Raw genomic sequence first — 22,919 nt, 5'->3', positions numbered from 1 at the left:
GAAAATGCATTGAAAACATTTTCAATGAAATATTAGTGGAAAACTTCCCAGGTATAGGGAAAGACATCATTTACCTTCAGATTAAGGAGGCTCAAGGATTCCCCAAATAGATTAAACCCCAAAAGGTCCTCTCTGAGACACATTATATTCAAACTGGCAAAACTCAAGACAAAGAGAGAACCTTAAAAACAGCAAGAGAAAAACATCAAGATACTGATAAGGGAGTCCCAGCTGACTAACAGCAGACTCTCAACAGAGACTCTGCAAGTCAAAAGAGAATGGGATGATATATTCAAACTACTAAAAGAAAAACAAAACAAAAAAACCAAAACTGCCAGCCAAGAGTACTATGCCCAGCAAGGCTGTTCTTCAGAAATGAGGGGAGAAATAGTGTACTTCCCAGACAAACAAAAACTGTGGGAGTTCACCACCACACAACCAGTCCTACAAGAAATCCTCAAGGGAGTCCTGCATCTGGAATCCAAAAAAATGATAATCACTTACCATGAATACACAAGAAACAAAACCTATTGGTAGGACAAAAATGCAAATGAAAAAGAGAAAGAAACAATGTCTTACCACCTCAAAAACCAACAAAAACCAAACACAAGCTATAAAAGGGGAAGAAAGGAACAGAAGATATTTAAAACATCCAAACAAAAATTGATAAAATGCCAGGGCTAAGACCGTATCTTTCAATAACAACCCTAAATGTAAATGGTTTAAATGTCCCACTAAAGTGACATAGACTGATTGGATTAAATAGCTGGACCCAACCGTCTGTCTTCAAAAGACTCACCTCATCTATAAAGACACACAGAGACGAACAGAGAAGGGATGGAGAAAGATATAAAGGGATGGCAAAAGGACACCAAAAATGAGCAGGAGTGGCTAGTCTTATATCAGATAAAATACACTTTATTTATTTATTTATTTATTTATTTATTTATTTTTTTTTAATTTTATTTATTTATTTATTTATATTTTTTTTAAAAATTTTATTTTGTCGATATACATTGTAGCTGATTAATGCTCCCCATCACCAAAACCTCCCTCCCTTCTCCCTCCCCCCTCCCCCCCAACCATGTCCTTTCTGTTTGTTTGTTGTATCAACTTCAAATAATTGTGGTTGTTATATCTTCTTCCCCCCCCCCCCCCCCCGGTTTGTGTGTGTATGTGTGTATGTGTGTGTGTGAATTTATATATTAATTTTTAGCTCCCACCAATAAGTGAGAACATGTGGTATTTCTCTTTCTGTGCCTGACTTGTTTCACTTAATATAATTCTCTCGAGGTCCATCCATGTTGTTGCAAATGGCAGTGATCTGTCCAATGTTGAGAGAGGGGTGTCAGGTCCCCAAATATTATTGTATTGGGGTCTATCTCTTTCTTTAGGTCTAATAGTGTTTGCTTTATATAACTGGGTGCTCTGGTGCTGGGTGCAGTGTATTTTTGATTGTTACATGTTCTTGCTGGATAGATCCATTTATCATTATATAAGGGCCTTATTTGTCTCATTTCATGTTTTTTTTATTTAAAGTGTATTTTATTTTATAACGAACGAATAAAATACACTTTAAATAAAAAAAACATGAAATGAGACAAATAAGGCCCTTATATAATGATAAATGGATCTATCCAGCAAGAACATGTAACAATCAAAAATACACTGCACCCAGCACCAGAGCACCCAGTTATATAAAGCAAACACTATTAGACCTAAAGAAAGAGATAGACCCCAATACAATAACATTTGGGGACCTGACACCCCTCTCTCAACATTGGACAGATCATCAGACAACAAATCAACAGAGAAACACAGGATTTAAATCCTGCTTTAAAACAATTGGACTTGGCAGATATCTACAGAACATTCCATCCAACAACTAAAGAATATACGTTCTTCTCATCAGCACATGGAACATTCTCCAGGACATAACAAATGTTAGGTCAGAAATCAAGTCAAATTATGCTACAGAGGTATAGTAACCCAAATAACATGATACTGGCATAAAAAAAGACATTCAGACCAATGGAACAGAATAGAGAGCCTAGAAATCAGCCTTCATCCTTACTGCCAACTGATCTTTGATTAAGGCAACAAGAGCATACATTGGGGAAAAGACTGACTCTTCAATAAATGGTACTGGGAAAACTGGATATCCATGTGTAGAAGAATGAAATTAGACCTGTACCTCTCACTGTATACTAAAATCAACTCAAAATGGATTAAAGACATATATAAGACCCCATAAAACTCTTAAAAGAAAATATAGGGGAAACACTTCAGAAAGTAGGACTGGGCATAGACTTTATGAATAAGACCCCAAAAGCACAGGCAACAAAATAACAATTAAATGGGATCATATCAAGCTAAAAAATGGACTGCACAGCAAAAGAGACCATTAATAGAATGAAAAGACAAACTTCAGAGTAAGATGAAATATTTGCAAACTATGCATCCAACAACGGATTAATATCCAGAATATAGAAGGAACTCAAGCAACTTAACAGTAAGAAAGCTAGTAATCTGGTTAAAAAATGGGCAAAAGAGCTGAATAGGCATTTTTCAAAGGAGAAAATACAAATGGCAAACAGACACATGAAAAAATGTTCAACATCACTCAGCATCAGGGAAATGCAAATCAAAACCACATTGAGATATCATCTCACTCCAGTTAGACTGGCTATTATAAAAAAGACAGAGAATAACAAATGCTGACAAGGATGCAGAGAAAGGGGAACACTCTTACACTGTTGATGGGACTGTAAATTAGTGCAGCCATTATGGAAAATGGTGTGGAGTTTCCTCAAACAACTACATATAGAACCGCCCATATGATCCAGCAATCCCACTGCTGGGTATATACCCAAAGGAATGGAAATCATCATGTTGAAGGGACACCTGCACTCCCATGCTTTTCACAGCTCTATTTATGACAGTGAAGAATTGGAACCAACCTAAATGTCCATTGATAGATGTCTGGATAAGGAAAATGTGGCATACATGCATAGGAAATACTACTCTGCATAAAAAACAATGAAATTCTGCAATTCATAGCAACATGGATGAATTGTGAGAAAGTTATGTTACGTGAAATAAGCCAGGCACAGAAAGAGAAATACCCGTGTCCTCACTCATAAGTGAGATCTAAAAAAATAAATGAAAATAAAAAGAAAGATACAAAGATCATAATAATTCATTGAAATTTCAAAAGGAGAGAACAGATCCAAGGCCAAGAGGGGGACAGGCAGTTAGTGAGAAATTGCTAAAGAACCATAAAAGGTGATTACAATGTGTAAGGTGGAATATACTAATTATCCTGATTTGAGCATCACATATGCACACTGGTATTGATATTCAATGCTGTGCTCCACAGATATGTATAATCAATTATGTTTCAATGAAATAAATATGTATATCAAAAGAGAAAATAGATGTTGGAAAGAAAATTATTATTTACTGATATGACTGTGTAATTAGACAATCCAAAAGATTTGTAGCTATATTTTATAATTTATAAGAGTGGATCAATTTTCCTTGATACAAAATAAATGGACCAAAAGCGATTGCATTTCTATATAACAGCAGCAAACCTGTGTAAAGTTAAAGCTATGGCCCAACACAACAGTAGAAAGAAAGCACAGGCAATCATAGGGAGGCTTGAAAGCTTCCACACACAGCCCTCAAGGTCCTTTCTCAGTTGCACAGTAGACACCAGCTTCAGATTATGAAACACCAGTAAATGTACCAGCTACCCTAGTTTTAAAGGAGTCCAGGAACAAGTTTACAGAGAGCTCTTTTTTTTTTTTTTTTTTGACGGTAAGGGGATCGCAACCCTCAGCTCGGTGTGGTCCGCACCACACTCAGCCAGTGAGCACACAGGCCATCCCTATATAGGATCCGAACCCGCGGCCTCGGTGCTACCAGTGCCGCACTCTCCCGAGTGAGCCACAGGTCCCGCCCCAGAGAGCTCTTTTATACACCTCTGGTCGCACGGCTAAAGCCAGTATGTGTCATTGCTTAAAACAAATGCAAACCATCAATCTATACACCCTTAAACAAAGTAGGCAAGTTAGTATAGAGTGCCTCTAGGGAATATTTAGATTTTAAACAGCACAGTGTAAATCACAAACTAGTACATCTAATCCTATTTTGGCCAAGGGTCCTACCAGACCCTGCATCCCTGGAGATAAGCATAATCTGCCCTGACCAGCTGCAAGATAACCTTATTCTTACACAAATGTTACATTTGTTTTATATAAAAACATCTGGAACAAAAGTTACACAATACTAACTTTTTCTAATTCTGTGTGTTGGGTACATGAATATGTATTACATTATTCTCTGAGCTTGCCTGCATTTTTTTAAAACTTCAAAGTTAAAAAGAATTAAGTGATTGGCAGAATTTTATTATGGTTGTTATTTATAGGTATTAAGGTTTGTCTTTTTATACAGATATATATATAGAAAAAATATATAAATGCCAGATGATGCATTTGTAATTTAAAAATTATCTCTAGGGCCGAGCCCGTGGCGCACTTGGTAGAGTGCTGCGCTGGCAGCGCGGCGACGCTCCCGCCGCGGGTTCGGATCCTATATAGGACTGACCGGTGTACTCACTGGCTGAGTGCCGGTCACGAAAAAACGACAAAAAAAAAAAAAAAAAAAAAAAAATTATCTCTAAAATATAATCATCATAAATAGATGTATAATAAACTCAGCCCATATTTGATCTTTAAATTATAGGCCAGGTACAATTAAGTTAATAGATTCTTAAAGATTCCCCAGCTTAGAACACTTGTTCCTCCTAATATATAACTATTTTTTTTCAATATATGATACATTAGCAGGGGTCATGGTTACCATCAAGAGTTTCATTATAATTTAGACTAGCTAATTAACTAGAAAAGTAAAAATATGATAAGAATGTTGAGATTTTCAATATTTTCTATTTTCTAGTAATATTTAAGCTTCTTCCAAAGAAACTAAGATTTTACCCAAAAAGTTATATTTTTATCATATTAAGAAATCAAAATGATAATTGCTATTGTTCATTCATATCTATTGCATTATAAAAATGTAACTGAATAGACTTTATATATTTGACTTTATTTATATATTAAAATAAATTACTTAATTCCTACCAAAATTTTATAGATAGTCTCAAACTTAAGACTTCACCTCAGTCTGGCTATCTTTTCAAACATATGGACTATCCTATCTTTTTATAAGTATCAGTGGAATGTCTTTGGAAAGAAAATTTTCTCTAAGGTATCAAGTAAATCTCCAGTCCTTCCAAGGCATCTTCCTAGCAGTACGTAAAGAAATTACCTTCCATAATGTTAGGTTAGACCCCAGCAATGACCACCTAGCTGCTGCAGGAAGTGCCCCAGGCTCTCCCGAGCTGGGGCAGTGGGGGGCCTCAGGCATCAGCCACACCCTCCCAACACTCACAGTCATCCCAGCAACTACCACCAAGCTGCAGCAAGAAGGACCCCAGGTTCCCAAGCTGGGGGGTAAGGGCTTTTGCCACACCCCCCTGACATCTGCACACATCCCAGCAATGACCAAGCCACTGCTGCAAGCCTCCTGGTCTCCCCTGTAGGAATGGGGGAGGTGCCACAGGCCTCAATCCTTCCCCTCCTCCTTCCTCCTTCTTGCATCCCATTTCCTTCCCCATTCCCCTCTCTCCTTCCCTTCCAACTGCTCTGCAACAACATCCTAGAATGTAGAAAAATAATATTAATAAAATAAAAAAACAATTGAATAAAATAATATTAGGTTAGGAAAATTCTGTTAGTGGGCTAATTCCAGGAGAACTTGAAAACCTCTCTCAGGAAATTGAAGATGTATTTGGGGAACTTGATGCAGTAATGGACTACTATTATTTTTTTCAAGGTAATGAAATGAGTAGGTAAAGTGAAATGATTTGACCTGGGACATCGGTATCAGGGCAGCAGTGAGAACACTGCTTAGGCTCAGGTTACCACTCAAATCCCCAAGCCATGCTGCAGGGTAGCGTGACATCTAGCACAGTGCCCTTCGTGGAGCAAGTAGTCAACACTGGTTCTTTCTATCTAATATGGGGATAATCAATGTACTCAACCATTTATATTTGGGACTTTATTTCATTTTATGCCAAGAACGCAGTAACATTGTGAAAATACAAAATTATTATTATTTGAGATACCTGGTTTGATCTGTGCATTTTAATTAGTTTTCAAAGCTAGTGCCTTTCCTCTGTGTAGACAAATTTCAGAGTTTATCACGCACACAGTTTCCTCTAAAAGCTGTAAGTAATTTTAGACCTTAAGGATTTCAACATATGGAAATAAATTATCTTCAATACATTTGTGAAACCTAACTAAATTCACTTCTAAATTGGTACAGTGTTTTGACATCTTTATCCTCCTTGATTGAATTAAAACTATTTTCTGCTAAGCCTGAAAAAACATGGGGGGAATGGAAGTAGCAAGCTTATATAATGCCTTCAGAGAACTTGATAGTTATAATGTGCTTTATCATTTAATGGTTATCCTAAAATGTAATAATAATAGAAATCTTGGGTTTGTTATCGAACATGAGAAACTTTAGTACAATGTTTACTATTACTTCACAATAAATACGCTGCTGGAAATCAAGGAGTCCTCTTTTACCTGCAAGCCACACCACAACCAATATCACCACTGCCAAAATAGTAGAATGCGACACGTTACTGTTGCTGCTTCCATGGTATCAGTGGAAACTGAAAGCAAAATATCCTTTATACTATCTTTCTTATGTTTCTTTTCCCTGAAAATTACCAGATGCATGACTTTGTAAACTATGTTCCATAAATTTTCAGAATCTGTGGGGCAAGAACAGACTTTTTTTCTGGAGGGATTATTTCATACAGGATCCTATTTCTTTAAATTCTGTTCTAAATTAGAAAGCAAAACACATAGACTTCCCTTAAAAAAAGTTCACACTACTCCAAAAGGAAGACCTTAAAATGTTTCAATTTTATAAAACTTATGATATTCAAACTTTTAAAAGTGCCTAATTTCCATAATATCCGTCAAAGCTACAAAAGGTGTAAGGTATGCAATACATTTACTGCACTGGTTTTGCTATAAAAACGGAAATCAACTTAGCATACACTTTCCAAATTTTTAATATTTATTATAGTTGATTCAACATAAGAATTTACCCAATTAGAAATTATTAATCATATCTAGACTAAACATTTCGATTGACACACATGTCACACACACATACATAAAAGGCATAAAGGCCACATCGTATCTTAACTATTAGTTGGGTGCCTGTGCCATTGCCCATTAGTCTTCTCATAGCTGTGGTGTCTCTTTCCTCAGAAGTGGCTTAGACAGTGACGTGAATAGATCTGAGAAGGAGCTGTAGGCAGAGAGCCATGCCAGTGTCTAATCTCAGCGTCTCTGCCCTCAAGTCTAGGAATTCTCCTAGAGGAGAATTGCCCCTCAGGGAGGAGTTGCCCCTCTGTGGTGGAATAAAGAAGCATATGCGAGCTTTATGGCTTTGCAAATTAGGCAATATTGATACATTAAAGCAGATAAGATGCCCTGTCCAACATGTACCTGGAAGCCAAAGTGCTTTTGTGAAGACTACCTTCTTTATTTGTTATCTTAAGAAAACCTGGATACTGGCCTGTGGCGGTTTTGACTATCAGACTTATATAACAGTTTTGTGACTGCTGGTCTTGTTGTTAGGGGATTTGGCTCTAACCTCAGCAATGCCATTAAATAGTTCATTGAGTTGAACACCTAATCTCTCTGAACTTAAATTTCATTTCTGCAAAATGAGAGGTTTAGACTAGACTAGATGATCTCTACAGCCGCCTTGGTCTCTTTCAGTCTCATTCTCTTTCTTCGTAGCAGCAGCCCACTGTGACACTTGCTTCTGCGTGAACTGCACTGAACACGTACCACCATCCTTCCTACTTCAAACTCTCCGTTCCCCACAAACTCCATGGTTGCAAACCTTTCTGGTTCTCCTGATGCCTCTATTCCTACTGAATCTCATTCATGACTCTTTCTTCTTTCCCGTCTCGTTAACTCTTGTATTCCCCACAACTCATGTCATTATACTTTTTTCCTTTTTTCTCTGTATGCTCTCCCTATGTGATCTCCTAAACTTTAGGCTTTCACTATGTGCTGTTGATGCCTCCAGCTTTAGAGGTGTTTTTCTAACTGCTTGCTTTACATTCTAAAGTCTGTCCCCTCCTATTTGTCTATGTCACCATCATTCATGCAAGTCATCATTGCAGTTATATTTGATATCCTCCCTTTCCCTCACCATTCACCTCCAGTCGGTTAAGTCTTGAGCATTTCCCCTTTTCCCCTCTTTTCTGATCCCGAAGCCACTGTCCTCATGCAGGATCTCTCATATGCAAGACTGCTCCGCACTCCTTCCCCTCCCCTCGTCTAGGATCCTGCTCTTCTCAAATCCCCGCCAGTGACAGACCTCCAGGGTGATTTTTCAACCATGCAATTCTGGTCACCCCTCTGGGTCTGAAAGTCTTCAATGACTTTTCATGGTTTACGGTGGGCTCCCTAGCTTGTAGGCTGCAGACCATTGCTAATAGTTTGAAATTTAGTTTTCTATTGATCTACGCTGCTGCACACTTTTATTAATGATGGAATAAATATTATGTCTTGCACATAGATGAGGACTGTTTTCCAAAAGTACTTAGATGCAGACGAGGATTACTAATGTAAGTAATAATTTCCTAAATTTTATGAATCTCTAGTAGTTCTTTGATATTGTGTAATTTTAAAAAAATGAGTCAAAGTCCATTGTTTACATTAGGCTTCACTCTTGGTGTTGTACATTCCATGGATTTTGACAAATGTGTAATATAATGACATGTATCCACCATTATAGTGTCATACAGAATAGTTCCACTGCCCTAAAAATTCTCTGTGCTTTGCCGATTCACCTCTCCCTTCCGCCCCAACCCTTGGCAACCACTGATCTTTATTTTTTCTGTCTCCATAGTTTTGCCTTTTCCAGACTGTCATATACTTGGAATCATATAATAAGTAGCTTTTTCAGATTGGCTTCTTTAACATAATATGCATTTAATGTCCTTCCATGTCTTTTCACAGCTTAGTAGCTCATTTCTCTTTGGTGCTTAATAATATTTCATTGTCAGATGTACCACAAAATTCATTCGCTTACTGAAGGATATCTCAGTTTCTTCCAAGTTTGTTCTATTATGAATAAAGTGGCTATAAATATCCATCTGTAGATTTTTGTGTGGACATAAGTTTTCGACTCATTTGTGTAAATAACAAAAAGTGTGATTGCTGGATAAGAGTATGTTTAATTTTGTAAGAAACCGCCAAACTGTCTACCAAAGTGGCTTTACCATTTTGCATTCCCACCAGCGATAAATGAAGAAAGTTCCTTTGCTCCATGTCCTCCCAGCATTTAGTGTTTTCAGTGTTCTGGATTCTGCCTATTCTAAAAGGTGGGTAGTGATATCTCATTGTTTAAATTTGCAGTTCTCTAATGACATATGATGTGGAGTGTATTTTCATATGCTTATTTTTGATCTGTATATCTTCTTTAGTGAGGTGTCTGTTAAATTCTTTCGCCCATTTTCTAATAAAGTTGTTTGTTTTCTTATTGTTGAGTTTTAAGAATTCTTTATATATTTTCACTATCAGTCCTTTGTCAGATGTCTTTTGCAAATACTTTCTCCCAATCTGTGGCTTGTCTTCTCACTCTCTTGACAGAGAAGTTTTTAGTCTGAATGAAGTCCAACTTATCAATTATTTCTTTCATGGATCATGCCTTTGGTGTTGTATCTAAAAAGTCATTGCCAAACCCAAAGTCATCTAGACTTTTAGAACTTTTAGAGTTTTGCATTTTACATGTAGGTTTATTATCCATTGTGAGTTAATTTTTTTTGAAGTATATAAGGTCTGTGTTTAGACATTTTTTCACATGTGATATGCAGTTGCTCCAGCACTAATTGTCAAAAGACTATCTTTTCTATATTGTACTGCCTTTGCTCCTTTGTCAAAGATCAGTTGACATATCTATGTGGTCTATTTTTGGACTCTCTATTCTGTTGCATTAATCTATTTGTCTATTCTTTTGCCAATACCACACTGTCTTGTCTATTTCTGGGCTCTCTATTCTGTTCCATTAATCTATTTGTCTGTTCTTTTGCCAATACCACACTGTCTTGATTACTACAGCTTATTGTGTATTTTTTAAATGTATGCAAATAGTAAAAGTACAGTTATTATCATGTCGAGGTCTTAAATTCATCAGTGTTGAAAAGGAGTTCTGACACTGAAGATGGTTGGTAAACTCTGAAATTTCAAACTTCTTAAAATAACTTGTATGGCTGCATGACCAGAACTTTATGGCTCCTACCTACCTATTCTACTGCATTTTCATAACTACCTACCTGGTATTTTACAATTCAGGGACACTTAACTCTTTGTAATTTCCATTACATAACATGCTATTTTTTGTTTATGTGCTTTGCCATTATAAACCCTTTCTCTGCTGCCTGACTTTTCACTGCTAAGTCTTGTTATTTACTTGAAGACCCAAATCAAGAATTACTTTATTCAGAAAGTTCTCACCTACCTTTATACCTCCACAACCAATCCTGCCAGTAGGCTTCACCTCCCACTCCCAATTCTTGGGAAAAAAAGGAATAGAGTCTTTAAGCTTGAGGCAGTCCCAGCTTACTGTCATTCAAGGCATTCTGTAAGCACCATAAATGAAAGGTCCATTTAAGTCAGTTGCAACAATATGCTGACAACTTCATTCACCTAAACTTCAAGTCAGATCAGGTGGCATAACCTTTCAAAAACGGGTGTACAAAAGACTTAGAAGAGTCCTTAGGCCTCAGGAATGACTCCGGGGAATATTGGCTACTGGCTTAGCTAAATACTCCTCCTTTGTTCTTGCAAGAATTGAGGTACCTGCATAATATTTCTAGTTGTCTCACATCTTAAACACCACCTATTTCGACAATCAAAAGAAAGTCTTACATTCCTTATATTAAGTAACAAACTCTTTAGTATTGAAAAAAAAGAAAGCTGAACCACTTGCAGTGGACATTTCTGGAGTGTGAGCTCCTGATTAGAGGTTTCCAGATGCTAATCACCCTGAGTTTAAATTAAAACTTACTTGCCCACATATTTATATCACATTATCTATGCTTAGATATTTTAAAGTTTTATACAATAAAAGTCCCTTATACAATATTATTATGAGTGATAACTACCAAAATCAGAAATCATTTTTCATTTTAGTAAGCAAGGCAAGTGTAATGTTATGAAACATTATACTTGCAGTTAATGTTAATAGAGATTAGAAATGCATGTGTTCATATAAAATAAGCCAAAGTGTCGTTTCTTTAATGCTAACAATTATTTTAAATACCAGATATAATTATCAAAGTTCATGTCTAATAAAATTCACTTTTTATTATGAGAATGATTGCCAGTTCTCAATTTTTGTGGTCTAAATGATTACATCTGGTGACTCTTAAGTTGGAATTAGGGGGAAAACCAAAACAAATGATGTTATCTCAATTTCCAGAGATGGCTTGAATTATCCCCTTCCAGAAAGTGAAGGAGTCCTCATGAGTTAATAGGTTCTTGGCTTCCAAGGAATGGCAAGGTGGGGAGAGGACATGCCTCGTCTCACTTTCCGAACTGACCCTATGATTTCCTATCATGATTTTACTCTTCCCCTTCCACTTCAGTCATCTCTCATTTCTCCTCAACCTAGCACAAATGTACGTCTGTTTACTCACTCTTTTCAAAATGTAATCTGCATTTTCTATACTTTTAATTGTCAATATAAGATGCATCCTTAAAGGGCCAGTTCACTTCCCTTTCTTTAAGAAATCATCATAGGTTTCCCAGTGAGAATTAATGCTCTTTTTTTCTTGGTTTTATCGAGGTATAAATGACAAATAAAAATTGTATATATTATGGTATACAATGTGATATTTTGATATATGTATGCATTGTGAAATGATTACTACAATCAAACTAATTAATATACCCGTCACCTCACATAGTTGATGTGTGTGTGTGTGTGTATGTGGTGAGAACATTTAAGATCTACTCTCTTAGCAAATTTCAAGTATTCAACAGAGTATTATTAACTATAGTCACCATGCTCTACGTTAGATTTCCAGAACTTGTTTATCCTGCCTAACTGAGACTCTGTCCCCTGTGACCAGCATCTCTCCCTTTTCTCCACCCTCCAGCCCCTGGTAACCATCATTCTATTATCTACTTCTAAGAGTTCTACTTTTTTAGATTCACATATAAGTGAGATCGTACAGTATTTGTTTTTCTGTGTCTGGGTTATTTTACTTAGCATATTGTCTTCCAGGTTCATCCACATTGTTCAAATGGCAGGATTTTCTTCATTTTTAAGACTGAATAATGTTCCATTGTGTGTGTGTGTGTATTCACATGTATATGTAAACTATATATGTATATAAAACATTTTCTTTATATGTTCATCTATCGATGCATTCCATATATCACCTACTGTGAACACTGCTGCAATGAACATGGGAGTGCAGATGTCTGATTTTATTTCCTCCAGATATATACCAGCAGTGTGATTGCTGGATCATATGGTAGTTCTATTTTTAAGTTTTTGAAGAACTGCCATACTGTTTTCCATAATGGCTGTTGCCAATTGACATTCTCACCAACAGTGTTCAAAAGTTTCCTTTTCTCTACATACTTACCATCACTCGTTATCTTGTCTTTTTTGATAACGGCCAATCTAACAAGGTGTGAGATCTCATTGTGGTTTTGATTTGCATTTCCCTGATGTTAATGATGTTGGGCATTTTTTTCAAAATGGCCCGTGGCTCACTCGGGAGAGTGTGGTGCTGATAACACCAAGGCCCCGGGTTCGGATCCTATATAGGGATGGCCGGTTAGCTCACTGGCTGACCGTGGTGCTGACAACACCAGGTCAAGGGTTAAGATCCCCTTACCAGTCATCTTAAAAAAAAAAAAAAAAAATCCTGTTGGCAAGAATTAATCTTCCATTACTTTTATGTCCATAGCTCTATTTTTTTTTTTTTTTTGTCTCTATTGCAACATGTCTTATATTAGCATTAATTTTCTTTTTCCCCTTTCTCATTTCCTCTCCCTGAATTTGAGTTTCTGGAAGATAGGTTTTACAGATTATTTGTATTTTCTTTCACTCAGAGCCAAAGAACAGTCTTTGCCCACTAAAGATGTTCAACAAAGGATTAGTAAATTAAATGGACAGAAAGAGCACTCAGGTCTATGTCAAAGAAAAGACTGGTTCTTTCCTCATTCATGCAAGTGTGCAGTTCAGTGCCCTTTCTCTGTCACAAACTCATGGCCATTTGGCCATTTCTTACTGGAAAATCTCACTTTGAACCCAGAGCCTGGAACTGTGTCTGTCACATAGTAAACTTGCCATAAATATTTGTTGAACATTTTTTTATTCCAGTATTTTTTTATTTTTTATCTTTTGCCAGATATTTAGAACTATTTAAAAATGTTTTTCCTTTGAATTTCAAATATACCCACAGAAGGTTTTTAGAAATCCTGGCAGGGACTCTCTAAACTGAGTGCAGGCCCCTTGATTCTCCCAGCCCCTGGGATGATGAGGGGCTGTGAGTCCTAGAGGAGCGTCTCAGTGCTCCTCATCGCATCAGCCTTCCTGCTCACACGGCCCTGGAATTTCCCCCAATAACTGGATTTCTTCCTCAAGAGCAGCAACCTGCCAGGTCTATCTATTAACTGGATACTTCTCTTGTCCCCAGTGCTGAATCTCTTTAGTCCTGATTCTATCTCTCTAACTGATACAAATTTCAATAAACTTAGACTAAACCATGCTTTAAAAATACTCTGGCATATTTCAGTGTGAAAAATTTAATGGCTCTGAATTCCACGGCCAATTATGAAAGCTTCATGCTATGAATTTACTTGAAAAAAAAAATCTATTAATGAAAGTATGTTTTGGTGGGAGGCCATCAGAGACAGTATAGTGCAATTTCCTCACATTATAGATTTACTGTTAAAGACTAGATGCAGCTTTATTAAATAACTCACCAACTCTTAATTTCTTTTGAATAAAGTCTAAAGTAACACTCAAATTCAAAAGCGAGACATGACTTTACTTTCTCTGAAGCCATTTGGTTTGTTGTGTAGCATTTCACCCTCCAATTGCATCTTTTCTTCTCTTTCATAGCTCTTCTCTGTTCTCTTCTAATCAATAATTTTAGTTTTTTAAATGTGTTTTTGAATAATTTACTAATTAAAAAAAATTTTAATGGGGATGGGAGTTAGTTTAAGCCTAGCTTTCACACATCTTGATGTGTTGCAATTGAAAAATTTATAGGTTGATTAAAAAAATTAAATTAGGGTAACTTCAATTCTACATATAAGAACTCTGAAGACAATATACCCATCTTTAATAAACAGCGAAACTGAACTGAACACAATATTCTGGCAGCTATAACCTACTGTTTTGAGATTTTGGTGGAATTTAAAGTACATTCACATGTTTGTTTTTTTCCAATGCCTGTTTTTGTCTCAATAACCTAGGTCATATAAAATAAATCAAAATTTATAGAAATATTGATGAAAATGTTTAAAATGGGAAAATATAGGAATTGCACATACTATTATGACAAAACATTTAAAGATGCTAAGTTATTATTAAAGTGTATAAATGATTTTTAATGAACTGGTATTAGAATAATGAAAAGGAGTGGCATATATTGTTCAGTCAGAAATTCAGCAGGATTTAAGAGTATTTTTGACGGCATTAAAGTTTAAAATATAGAATTTCTTTCAGCCTTATTTCTCTGCCCCCAAACTCAGCATGTACGTGTCTCTAATTTCTAGCCAAAGGAAGACTGCTTATCTTCAGACTTCGCCTCAGCTTTATTTCATGCAGCAATCTAATTATTGTCAAATGTAATACAGCACAGCTTATTATCCACAATGTCTTCCATTTTTGTGATGCACTTTCACACTGTGTATTGATAGCTCTACTGGCCTGTCTAAACGCTTGCTTCTTGTTCAAATTACCAAGAATAAAATGAAAAAAATACAAAACTTCTTTTCACACAACAATCTTTCTTCCAACACTCTTCAAGCATTAGAACTACTTCTGCACAGTGTTTAGTATTTATCACCAGTGATGTTCTTGCAGAAACTAAAATTGCTGGGGCTGGTTATAATCATAAAACATTAAAAGGAAAATAATTTTCCAATATCAGGCTAAAAGACTCTCATAGAGTTTCCCTAAGTGGGCACTACCCATTGTAATGAATCATAGATGGGTAGGCCATACTTCTGGTGAAATAGAAGTATGGGAAAATATCGTATGGGGAATCTTGGTTAATAGTCCCTCTGGTGTCTAATTTACTGCTAATGAAAGCTGCATTAACTTTTCCAGAACAAAGTGGTGCTCTAAGTTAGAATTCAGCAACAGGTGGCTCTGAATGCCAACAGAGAGTTGCTTTCTCTGTGACCAACTGTCAGCACTCAGGGAAGGAAAGAAAGGAAAAAGTATATAGAGCTATGAAGAGTACGTAGTTGAGGAAAGAATATAAAAGAGTATGCAACTAGAGGAGCTGGTTAGAATGTTCCCGAAATTGCCCCATGATGGAGTTTGGATGTGTTGTCCCCTCCAAAATGGAAATTTGATCTCCAATGTGGCAGTGTTGGAAACTGATTGAGTCATGGGGGTGGATCCCTCATGAATGGATTAATGCTCTCCCCAGGGGAGGGAGGATTAATGAGTGAGTTCTTGCTCTATTAGTTCCCATGAGACTGGTTGTTTAAAAAGACCCTGGCACCTCCTCTCTCTCTCTTGCTTCCTCTCGCCATGTGATCCACCTGTACCCTCCAGCTGCCTGCTGCTTTCTGCCATGAGTAGAAGCAGCCTGAGGCCCATGCCAGATGCAGCTGTCCCAGAATTGTAAGCCAAATAAACCTCTGTTCTTTATAAATTATCCAGTCACAGGCAATTGTGTTATAGTAACACAAAACGGACTAAAACACCCCAGGAGTCACAGAGTAGCATGAATAACATCGATTTCTGGTCTTCTTATTTGTACTTTTGTGACTTATGAAGATTAATGTATTTCATATATGTGTATAACATTGTTCAACGGTATTTTTGTCATAGGTAAAAATACAAATGCTGAAAAAATATTAATTTACATTTTCAAAATCAATGAAGATTTATTAAACATCTACTATTTCCTGGTGGTAAAAAGGTGCATAAGAAAGATGATCCCTGTCTTGAAAGCCTCCCAGTCTAGGTTGCAGCTATCTTTGCACATAACTAATGTGTTCTGTGAGGTAAGTAAGAGATTGCTGGAAAGAACCAAGCATTATTGGAGAGGTAATTAATTCCTATTCTAGTGCCCCGGGAGAGTTTTCTTTAGAAAATTTATTTCTATCTGAAATTGTCTTCGAATACTGAATTTAATTATGCCAAATAGAAAGGGAGTTCCTGGCCAAAGGAACAGCAAAAGGAATAATCCATTGGTGTTAAAATATTGTTTTTCTTTTCCTTTCATATGCTTCAAACTAGAGGTTCTAAATTCAAATGCAGACAGAATCTACCAGGTAACAGGGACACCTATTCAAATCATTTAAAAATGTAATTATCCTTTGGAAAAAACCTATTATATCCTTATCGTAAACGGAAGATTATTATTACCATTATAAATAAAAAGTAACAGTAAAAGTAAACACAATAAAAACCAAACTGATTTAAGTAAATTTTATATTTTGTATTTAGAAAACAGTAAAATATAAGTAACACTAAATGCAATCAATTTATAAAATGCATACTAGAATGAAAAGAATGAAATTATTTATGAACTGTCACTAATAAAAGTATATTCAACTTAAATTTCTTAATTAGATTCAACTCAATAAGATAATTCCAATTTTTAAAAACATTAACTAGCATAGAGAATTCCAGATCACATTACTCTCAAACCAAAACTCTTTGCTGATTTTTATTCAACAGATTTTTGTTTCGAGGAGCTTACTGAAGTGTGATCCATAATATGATGTTCTGTAGTTATCAATTTATTTGCAAATGTCCACAAAGTGTTTTCTTTCTACTCACTGTTGCCTTCAAGTTAAGAAAGAAAAACACTTATAAAAGTCTTATATTGTTTTCATAGAGTCCCTTCATAATATTCAAAATGTTTTCAGGCAGTTCCCTAAATAACCAGGTCATTTAATACAAAACAAATCCAATACACCATCATCAGGAAGTGTGTTCGTATTTCTAATGTTGTTATCATCATACTCACTTGGTACTGCTCATAGGAAATTAATGCACTCTAACTTTTTGCTGTTCAACTGTGAAAATATGTCTGTGAAATACCAAGCCAGTGTTAATTAATCAAGCTTGTGATCTCTCACGCTGAAAATTTTGTCCAGAAAATCTTGAATGTCTTGATACCTCAGTAGACCAGTGAGAACTTTCTGTGCAAAAAGTCAGGATTAAACAATAACTGTTTGTAGATGCTGACCTATTGTTGGGAAAATAGAATAGTTTAATCAGGCCCCCTCACCTCAGGTCTGGCTGGATGTGGTGCAGCACATTCTTTGTAAACAAATTGTGTGTGTGGGTGGAGTTAGTGCACATGCCTGCTAATGTATCTTTTTAGCTTTGTTGCTATTGTGTGTTCCAGAGAGTTATGTGGAGCAGCAGCCCTGAACTGCTGGCTGGCAGAGTGCTCGTGCCTAAGAATAGAGCATGTTTACTGGCAGCTGCTCAGTTTTTCTTTGGACTTTACCAGTTGCAGTTGAGTTTTGAGTTTCTCTTTGGACTGCCTAGCTCCTAGACATGTGTGTGCAGAAATAAAGAATACTCTTTCTTCAACCAAGGCTCCAAGGATCTTTTTACTGGTTACCTAGCTCATAGACCTGTGTGTGAAGGGTTTGTGACCCAGTCTGGACAACGGGCTTGAGGGGTCTGTGAGCTCCAGCCCCAGCCCCAGCTCTATACCTATGTATTAAAAGCAGAAGAAAAAGTTAGAATTCATTGACCAATGCCATATGATTGCCTATTTTAATATAATGAAAAACCTAAAAATTTTTCTTAAATTTTCAAGGCTATCTTGGGTGGTAAGGGCTTCCCTCTACAGACCAGACTAAATTGCTTTGATTTCTAGTGCAAAAACTTGTGTACATATGTGGATCAAGTCCATTTTCAGACCCATCGTGGTTTTAGCACTATTATCTATGTACTATTCTACTTTCGAATAGTCATGGTAGAAAGTTTACTCAAAAATGCATGCATTCACATAGTTTAAATAAGGAATAATACCACAATATATAGAACCAATTTTATATGTCTAGATCTATATCTTTATCATTATCTATCTGTTGGGAAAATAGAATAATTTAATCAGGCCCCCCTCTCCTTCGGTCAGGTTGATGGTGGTGCAGTGCATTCTTTGTAAGCAAATTGTGTGTGTGTGTGTGTATGTGTGTGTGGAGTTAGTGTGCATGCACGGTGCTGTGAATGGGCTGGCATCTCTCTCGAGAGTCCGCACTGCGCACGCTCTCAAACCTACAGCTCAAAGGACCTTTTTGCCAGTTACCTAGCTCATAGACTGCGTGTAGGGGGGTCTGGGGACCCAGCCTGGCATGTGAAGCGTTTGTGACCCGGTCTGGACAATTGGCTGGAGGGGTCTGTGATCTCCAGACTCAGCCCTAGCTTGATAGCATTACAGGCAGGTAAAAGAGCCCGACACTATCTAGGGTATTGTAATGCAGGAGCTCCAAATCTGAAAGGGCACTCGCGTAGTGTTTGCATGTTCTAAAGAACTCACCCAGTGGTCCAACAGGCAGAGACATTGATTTATTAGACTTATGAGAGGTACCGAGGTGGCTGTTGGTCAGAAAATGTGCCTCCACAGAGTACATACAACAGATATATAGTGAACAGGTCAGAGTAGGGGTGTAAATCATTTTCAGGCTTATGTGCAGGCCCTCACCCAGCTCACATAACCCAGAGCGTGCAGAAGATCTGGCTGAGTAGATAAGTTAATCTACTCACTACTTTACTGGTGTTTGTTCATTTACTTAGGGTCCCTGCTCCCTCCAGCCTTTTCTTTGTTCTTAAAGGGGACGTGCCTTTCCTGGGGTAACTACCTTGGCCAGGGGTAGTCTCCTGGAGGGAGGGAGATCTCTGATATATGTGGGAAAAGGGGAATAAGGCTATGTCCAGCATTCACCCTATAGATACACGTAAGATTTTAATATCTATATTTATCCATATTATGCATTTCTGGGTCAAGGCAGCTTATTACTACTTAGAGCAGTAACTGTATCTGTTTCCTTGCAATTCCTTCCGTTTCTCATCACATTGCCATATGGACAGGGCTGCACATGCAAAGGGGCTTTTTTTACTACAGGAAGGGAACCTCACAAATCAGAATCTGGGACCTTGTTTAGGAGCAGGGTGGCTTCCCTCACCCCTCCAGAAAGACAAAGAGAAATCTCACCTTCCTATGTAAACAAATTTCTTCTGGGAAGACAAAGGGAAGGTCTCTGATTTCTTGCCAATTGGAATCTAAATAAATGCCCTAAGGGATTGGGAAAAAGATAAGATAAACATTTCTAAGTTTATAATTCAAGGTTTTATATTTATACATGATCAAACAAAATTTAGCATTTTTTTTCCAAAGAATCCTGAAATATTAATGTTCTGTTGGCTTTTAGAAATTATCTTTGCTTTCAAATAGCCTCAAGGGTTGCCCAGGAAGGGAAAACAGGTTTGGTACCAGAAAGAAGATCTAACAGACAGGATTCTAAGCTTTCTACACTGTACTTGCAACTAATGTGTCTGTATTTTTATCTGCTAAAAGAAAATTGAAACCCACTCATCCGTTCCTCTCATTTTCTAGAAGAGAAAACAGCCCCAAACCTCCACGGTAATTAGAACTAACGTGATAGAGGTCAAACTGTTTATACACTGTGTGGTCTGCTCCATCACTTACACAGCCATTTTCATTTCTGAAAGCTGGTTTCCTCCTTTAAAAGTTAGTACTTGTCAAACATACCTCACAAGATTCTTGTGAGGAACAAAGGACATAATGTAGATGAAAGTGCTTTCTGCAAAAAAAAAGTAAAAAAGAACCACTGCACTAATGTTGAAGGGTATTGTTAAATTGTTAATAGCAAAAGTCTGGAGGCTAAAACTCAGGTCTGTTTTTGCTCACCTTTTTCTCTTCACTGAACTCAATTTCTCATGTAGTAAGCTTTGTGACTTTAGACTTTACTTTTCTCAAAATGATCCTTAATTAGGGTCATCTAGGGTGACATGACAGAGTCATCTTCTGTTCTTCCAGGCAAGTAAGGTCATCATGAATTTTGAAATAATTCTTAGCAGTAAAATTACTTGCTTTAGGCAATTGTGCTTTACTTTGCTTTTATCTAGTGAATTTATTAGTTTATTCATTCAATTCTCATGTCATGGGTGTTACTGCTTGAAAACACTATTCTCCAGTTCTTATTAACTTGGGTGGAGAAGAAGATTCAATTTCAGCCTGCTCAGGCCTTTTCTGTGACATTCAGGGATCCATAAAACATGACCTGGATCAGCATGAGTGCATTTTAAATAAGTAAGTCATATTTGGATCACTGTCACCACCAACCTTATTCTCACAGTTTAAAAGAAAATGGTCTTCTCATTCTTCCAACCCATCCCTTTATTTTATTAGTAAATTCATCTGAAGAAAAAAATGATACAATATTCTAGAGTTGTTCTGGTTTCTCACTGTAACAAAAGGAACTTGAGATTCAGAAGTGTTGAGTGGTTTTCCCCGGACTGTGTTGTCTTAATCAAAACAAGGTCTAGAAAACCAGATAATTTTATTTATTTATTTTAAAGAGGAGGGGGGGTATGGGGAGGCTGGGGAAAGGTCAGTAGACTGGCACAGAGCCAGAAGGTCACAGTCAGATAGGAAGAACAATCTCTGGTGCTCCAGGATGACAACAGCTAACAACACTGTAAAGAGGACCTGGAATGCTATAAACATAAATATTAGGTTCAGGGAGGACTACTTAAGATGGCGCCACCCAAAGATACTCAAAATAGTGGTCCCCACCTTATGGGACTTCCCTGTAAAATAGAAAGAAAAAGGAACTCATAGCTGCAACAAAACATTAGTCCCCTCTGAAACCCTACTTTACATGCTGAGGGAACCAATAATTGTAAACCTAAAAATCATGTAATTAACATAAGGCCTCAGCAACTCCCATTGGATATTTCATTTAACTCTTCATTAATGTAAGCTATGGCTAATTAGAACAACACACCTCACCATAAGAAGAAATATAAGCCCAGCCCCTGAGGGGGAAGGCAGGCTAGGTCTTATACTGACACCTTTCCTGTGCTGCCTGCACGGGCCCCACACTGCTGCCTGTGCAAATAAAGCCTTCCAAGCCTGCTTTCTTATCTCTGTACCCAGTCTTTGCTAATTGATGACCTTTCAACAAAGATATGATAAATGTTCAGGTGATAGATATGCCAACAATTCTGATTAGATGCATATATTGAAACAACAAACTGTACCCCATAAACATGTAGAATGAGAAAAAAAAGAGAGATGCATTAGTAAAAAAATAGTAATAAAAGTTATCAGACATATAATGAAGCAGAAAAATATGACCTTTTGTATTAGTCCATTTTTGTGCTGCTGTAACAGAATACCTGAAACTGGGTAATTTATAAAGAAAAGAGGTTTATTTGGCTTATGATTCTGGGACAGCAGCATCTGGTGCAGTCCTCAGGCTGCTTCTACTCACAGTGGAAAGCAGCAGGCAGCTGGTGGGTACAAGCAGATCACATGGTGAGAGGAAGCAAGAGAAAGAGAGAGGAGGTGCCAGGACCATATAAACAACCAGCTTTCATGGGAACTAGTAAAGCAAGATCACTCACTACCCCCACCCCCCAGGGAAAGCATTAATCCATTCATGAGGGATCCGCCCCCATGACTCAAACAGTTCCCAACACCACCACACTGGGGATCAGATTTCCACATGAGTTTTGGGGGGACAACACATCCAAACTCTATCACTCTTAATAAGGAGAAAAACCAACCATTCAAAACCAACCCTGAAATGACACAGATGATAAAGTCAGTAGACAAGGCAGAAGAATAAATAGAAGTGGAATAAAACAGTTATTATAATTGCATTCCACACATTTAAGAAGCAAGAAGAAAAATCAAACTTGTTAAGTAGAAATAAGGAAGATATGAAAAGGAGCCAAATTAAACTTCAAGTGATAACTATGATCTCTGAAATGAATATGTTGGATTGGATTAATGGTAGATCAGAAACTGCAGAAGAAAAGATTAGGAAACTTGAATATGTAGCAATAAAATCAATCCAAAATAAAATTCATGGGGATGAAAGACTGAAAAATGATGAACGGGGCATGAATGAGCTAAGAGAAAGCCTCAAGAAACCTAAAAGAAGGCATGAATGGAAAAAAATTTGAAGAATGTTTCAAAGAAATATTTGTAGTGGATTGAATTATGTCCCCCTAAAACTTACTGAAGCTTGAATTGTGTCCCAAGTTTTATGTAATAGAAACTTAGCCTCCACTGTGACTGTTAAGAGGGTGGGAAATCCTATTATGGTGATTGAAAGGTGGGGCCTTGAAGAGGTGATTAGATTGAAGGACCATGAAATAGTGAATGGATTAAAAATGGTGGTCAGGGGTATGGTTCTGAGGTCTTTAAAAGAAGAGAGTCTATCTCTCTCTCTTTGTGCCATTTTCACAATGTCATACTCTGCCATCTCTGTCGCCACCACCAAGACCTTCACCAGCTGTGTTTCCTGGACTTTGTACTTCCCAGC

Source organism: Cynocephalus volans, chromosome 9 (assembly GCF_027409185.1).
Source record: "Cynocephalus volans isolate mCynVol1 chromosome 9, mCynVol1.pri, whole genome shotgun sequence".
Taxonomy (NCBI): Eukaryota; Metazoa; Chordata; class Mammalia; order Dermoptera; family Cynocephalidae; genus Cynocephalus; species Cynocephalus volans.
The sequence above is the reverse complement of the archived record's forward strand: the minus strand, read 5'-3'. Positions refer to the sequence as shown.